This window comes from Leptonychotes weddellii, chromosome 2 (assembly GCF_054177405.1).
Source record: "Leptonychotes weddellii isolate Sample4059 chromosome 2, ASM5417740v2, whole genome shotgun sequence".
NCBI lineage: Eukaryota > Metazoa > Chordata > Mammalia > Carnivora > Phocidae > Leptonychotes > Leptonychotes weddellii.
Window position 1 is genome coordinate 6,835,216 of NC_138370.1, and position 5,971 is coordinate 6,841,186.

Below are 5,971 nucleotides of genomic sequence, written 5' to 3' on the forward strand. Positions count from 1 at the left end.
CTGTACCAGCTGTTGCCAATCCCCCGCTCCTTTGTTTCCACTTGTCTTAGGCATCTGTAAGTAGTTCCTTCATTCAAGTCCCTCCATCAAACTAATGGAATTGTCAGGTGGAGGCTAGGTTATGAGCAGTGGAAGGAATGTCCGGAGGCAGCGTCCCAAGTCCTTGACGTTCCAGGAATGATAGAGCTGTGAGTTCCAGGCAAGGATGGTGACACAACATCCCAACCTTGTGACTTCCAAGACCTTGGGGCTGACAAACCAAGAGCCACAGGTACAGAACACGTGCTTCTCCTCTTCCACCTCTACCCCCAGGGTAACCCCTAGACTCATTGTAATGCATTGGCATTGCGCACACAGACCCACCCCCACCCCCCATAGAGAAAGGACTGGTTCCAGTGCAAATCTTATAGGGTCAAATACTCCCCCTCCCGACATGGGGGAGGAGTCCCACAGGGGCCTGGAGGGAGCCCCCAGTAGGGACCACCCCACTGCATGTCTCAGCTCCTCCCAGCCCAGAGAGACCCAATAATAGCCCATCCCAAAACAACCTAGGTTGGGTTCCATCTTACGGAACCTGCCCGCTCTCCCACCTCGAGAGTGCACTTTTGCTTTAATAAACTGCTTTGTGCTTGATACTGTCCTTCTGGCTGTCTTTATTCAAACTCGGATCTCCAGGTAAGTCTTCTCATGGGGAATCCAAGACCGAGATCTCCAGTCACACAATGCAGCCTCACCCACCAGGAACAGAATGCTATGCTATTTCTTCCTGGGATCAAGACTAAGAAAGCCTCCAAATTAAAAATACAACAAAACTTATCTCTTTAAAGAGTTGTTCATCAGAATTTGCAAGGCTTTCCAAGATATAGGGTGGTCCACAAGCTCGTTTGCAAGGTCTAATCCTTGCATTATTTGAATTCCCTGAGATTTGAATTCCTTCCTGCCTTACTTCCACCTGAGTCTCCCGCCATCAATTACTGCTTCTCTGCCCAGACTCTTCCACTTTTCCCTTTCTGCCTGACGCTCCTCATTGGCTTTCACCAGACGCAGGGACCTCCTGTGTTCAGGAAGAGCAGCTAAGCTCTATGTGGACCCACCCCTCCAGGGATCCCTCTCCTCTACACAGGCAGCTTCACTAAGGGACCGAGGTGATGCTTATTTACTCTTACATTTCCCGAGCTGCAGTCACCTTTAGCTAACATCTGGTTTCTGCTGTAAGTACATCCTCATCATAGGCTTCATTAAAGTCCTCAGTGATTTCTGGCTAAAGTCAAGGGATATTATTCTTCCTCAACGTTCCATCCTTTTAGAAATGCGTTCTATTTTCCTTTGGACAGGTGTAAGGAGAAAAACAAATGAAAAACAAGAGGCCTAATTCTCCCTTCAAGAGATTCCTCACTGTTTTTTCTCAGAGTATTCACTTTGGAAAACTTGTAAGTACTTTCTCTTTGAAATGCATATAAGGCTTTTGAAAACTTGATGGACCTTTGGTCAGTTTCATGACCCAGAAATGTCTTTCTGAAGGACCTGGGAACCATCTCCTTGAAATGTCAACATCTAGAGAGAGAGCACGTCCGCCCCCCCCACCCGCCCCCGCCCCATCTCCAGCTTTGTGTGGGAAGGAGGAGCAGAACTTCAGGGGGTTCCTTGCTCCAAATTGCAAAACTACTTCCTGTCAAAAAGATAGGAGGAGTTTGTTTTATCTTCGGATAAAGCCAATTAGCTAACATGGCTGGTCACCCCAATTACCTGGTAAAGTTAGGATGAACTATGGGTAACTGACGGTGCGGTCAAGTCCTCTCACTTGAGGACTAGTTATCCCGAGAACATGTATGTCATGGATTGTTTCTGCTGGGCTGTTGGAAGAGGCAGGCTCATGTACACAGTCTTCAGGCAGCACAAGAATGGGTCTGGGGCTGGAATACTTCCTATCGAGAGGTAAGGAGCCCACTTACCATCTCGTGTGGGAATACCTTTCTTTGTTTTAGGCTCAATGAGTGTTCTTTTGTCTTAAAGTGTGTACATCATATGGCAGTTGGCCAAACCCACTGCTATATTTGTCCTCTGTAAGAAGGGGATGGGGTCCTTCCACTGCAGAAGGGGGGTGCATGGCACACTTGGACAGCTCAGTCAGTTAAGCATCTGACTCTTGATTTCGACTCCTGTCAGGATCTCAGGGTCATGGGATTGAGCCCCGAATGTCTGGCTCTGTGCTCAGCTGGGGAGTCGGCTTGAGATTCTCTCTCTTTGCCCCCTCCCCACCCCTGAGCTCTCTCTCACACATGTGTGCTCTCTCTCAAATAAGTAAATCTTTTAAAAAAAGAGGGGTGCATGTAGGCATATTGCCCCACGGAGGCCCCCACCAAGATGCAGTGGGCAGAAGTATTTGGATTTTCCTTCCTGGTGGCTAACATTGTGATGATTTTTGCTGTGTTCATGCAATCAGAATCTTCTCGTGAGATTGGTGAACCATGTGGGAGGTCCTGTTCTCTCAGGATTGATGGCTGGTGGCTGGGAACCTGCTCAGTGGCTGTATACAAGAGTGAGGTCCCTTTCTGCCTCTGCAACCACTTAGTGGATTGCCTGTGACATGCATCCCGTTCTGGTTTAATGCTTACTCAATAATAAAAGGATTATATTTCTCTGTTACCTTTACGGAGAGGATTTCTGCATTGGGAGAAGATTTTGTTTTTATTGCCCCACCATTCGTTATCACCAACCTTCCTCCTTCTCCATTCTGTGTCATGCCATCCTGCTTTCCACCAATTGTTTGATCCACAAATGCAAAATGAGTTTTTCAGAGGTGAATCTCATAACCTTAAAGGCCAAGGTCCTTCTCTTTCCCCATGTCTTTTGCTTCAAATACTTCCATGACTCTTAAGATAAAAATGAAAGCTAGGAGGATGGTTCACAAAGGCCCACAGTCTCAAGCTTCCCGTTGCATCATTCTTGTCTCACTACCCCGTCTCCCAGTTTAAGTGTACCATTCTCCCAAAGCCTGGAACACTTTTCTCTCCTCAGCACTCCGTTTTGTCTAATTAATATGACTCACCATTGTGATATTGACCTAAGTATCTCATCTTTGGGAAACTTAGCTGCCATTCAGACAAGGTCAGTTTTGCCTGGTGTAGTTACCAGAGCACTGTCTGCAGTTATTTTGATAAACCTACTGCAGATTGTGTTGTGGAATTATTTGCTGTCTTTCTTCCCCATCTGACTGTAAGCTCCAAAAGGGCAAAACCTTTCTGTGTTTTTACTTACCGTTGCATCCCTATGGCCTAGGACAGTGCCTGGCATATGGTAGGAATTGGAGAAATGTTACATTCATCGTGTTTCCCACTGGAATAAAACATTTCCGTTTGTATGTGACAGATGGGGAAAATATTCAGGAAGTTAAGTGTCATTTCTCTTGAGTTTTCACTACGCAGGTATGTGGCTGAGAGATCAGCTCTTACGTTACAGTGTGTTTCTTAGGTATTCCATTTGCAAAATCCATATTGAGTTTTGCTTTATTGGTTGCTGTGTAGCAAAGTAACGCAAAACTTGGTGTTTTGTTTTTTTTTTAAGATTTATTTATTTATTTTGAGAGAGAGCAAGAGAAGGGGCAGAGGGAGAGGAGAGACAGAATCCCTCTGAGAATCCGCACTCAGCGTGGTGCCCGATGTGGGGCTCGATCCCACGACTCATGAGATCGTGACCTGAGCTAAAACCAAGAGTCGGATGCTTAACCGACTGAGCCACCCAGGCGCCCCTAAACTTAGTGGTTTGAGACAGAAGTTAAACTTTCTCTGTAAAGGGTCCTACAGTAAATATTTTGGAGATCTCTTTTGGAAATACGCCACTCTGCCACAGATGATCGTGGCTCTTCTCCAGTTCAGCTTTACTGTATGGGACAACTGAGCTTCATGTGGTTTCCTTGGGTCACAAGAGACTATTGTTATTTTGCTTTTCTGCAACCATTTAATGATGTAGGAGCCATTCTTCTCTGACAGGCCACATGGAAACATGCAGTGGGCTGCACCTGGCCCGAGGGCTGCAGTTTACCACAACTGGATTTTTTTTATTACCTTTAACTGTTTGAGGACTTAGGAATGAAGACAGTCTAGTGGGGCAATTTTCCTGCTCCTCTCAGTGTTGGCAGTGGTCACTCGAGAGCACTCAGTTTGGGATGTGCTGGCGTGGAGGGTCCAAGACAGCTGGATTCCCACGTCTGGCACCTTGGCGGGAATGCCTGGCAGGCTGGGCTCAGCTGGTCTTGTGGACACACTTGCTCGGCCGGCTGGCGGAGGGACTGTAGATTTACCCGTATACATTCGGACAGAGGGCAAGATAGTCTCCATATGTAGAACGAGCCAGGTTTTGCGAGGAAGGAATGATGCTTATCAGCATTGACAGAGCACAATGGCGCAAGTTTCTCGGTTTCCTCCTAAGAAAGTGCTTATGCTAATGCACTGTCAGGTTTTGGAGGACGGTTCGCTTTTCATCTGATCATCTCCTTTTTTCTTCATCCTTCAATTGCCTTTCCTTTTCAGTTCAAAACAAGCCTGCAGAGTAAATGCTGAAGCATAATCCTGTATTAATTTATGGGCCGTGGTGTGTCTTACTAGAAATGAAACACTCTGGTCCCATGAAATCCTAATCACTTTCACAGCCAGCAGGTGCCAAAGTTAAAGCATTTCCAGTGAAGTGAACAAGAACATTAAATAAAACCAGTGCTAGGGACTGGATGCATTTAAGTCAGGAAGAGGAAAGTACCGTGTTACTGATCAAAGCCCGGCCGGGCAGGCAACTCTATTTGGCTTTAACTCAGTGGGAAAGGCAGTAACTTCAAATCCATGGTCAGATCAATTCAATTTATGAGAGACTTACCCCGTTATTTCTGTATTGCATACCAAGCAGAGAGGTTCTGAGCAGGCTTATGAAAAATCTCCTAGGTGAAAGAGATATATAAAAATTGTCCCCCGTGCACATTCTTTCAACTATCCCTGACCCCGTGAGCCATTCTCCCAAAGCGGATCAGAATCTCAAAAAGAAGGGAAAGGAACTCCCAGGAAGGCATCTGTGTTTCGAGTGGACAGCACTGGGCGCATTCCCTGTAGAAAATTTCTCTCTGATGTGGCAGAGTGGTGGGGAAGCCCTTCTTATTAACCACTGACTAGGAGTTGCCTGGATGAAAGCAGTTTTTGGGAAAACTCACATGTAGATGTGCTGGGATTATTGTATTTCCTGAACATATGAATGACTGTGAACGATTTTTCTAAGAACAATACATATGACAACATCTGTAAGTGCATTGTAAATCCAGAACAGCGTTAATTAAGACATTGTTAAAAGTAATATGATTAAGTGTAATTCTGATGATTAGTTATGCCAATCCAGAAAAATTTCTCAAAGCTGGCAAAAATTTTAAAAAATATCCTCAACAGCAGAGGGATGTTATATCCAATAGAATGGTGATGAGAAATAGAATGGTAAACCAAATGTAATAGGGAATCAAGAAATTACTGATGCAGTAATAGGTTGGAATGCCTGCTATGAACGCCTTGGCAGGAAATATATCTTCTGGATGACGTCTAACTTAGAGTAATAGTAGGATCCACTTGCTTTCCCTGAATTGACCTTAGGAAGTCATGCAGAATATTGCCCAGGTTTCAATTTTTAGTTTAATCTTGATTCTGAATACTAGTTTTTCTGAAAAATGATTTTATTTTTTAAAGATTTTATTTATTTATTTGAGAGAGAGAACACAGAGGGAGAATGAGAGAGAGAAACAGACTCCCCGCTGAGAGAAGAGCCCAACTTGGGGCTTGATCCCAGGACCTTGAGATCATGACCTGAGCTGAAGGCAGATACTTAACAGACTGAACCACCCAGGCGTCCCTGAAAAATGATTTTAAGAGTAACATAAAATAGCTCCATTAATGCAGAAGTACGATAGCATAGAGCTTTGAGAATTAAAATATACATTCTAGCA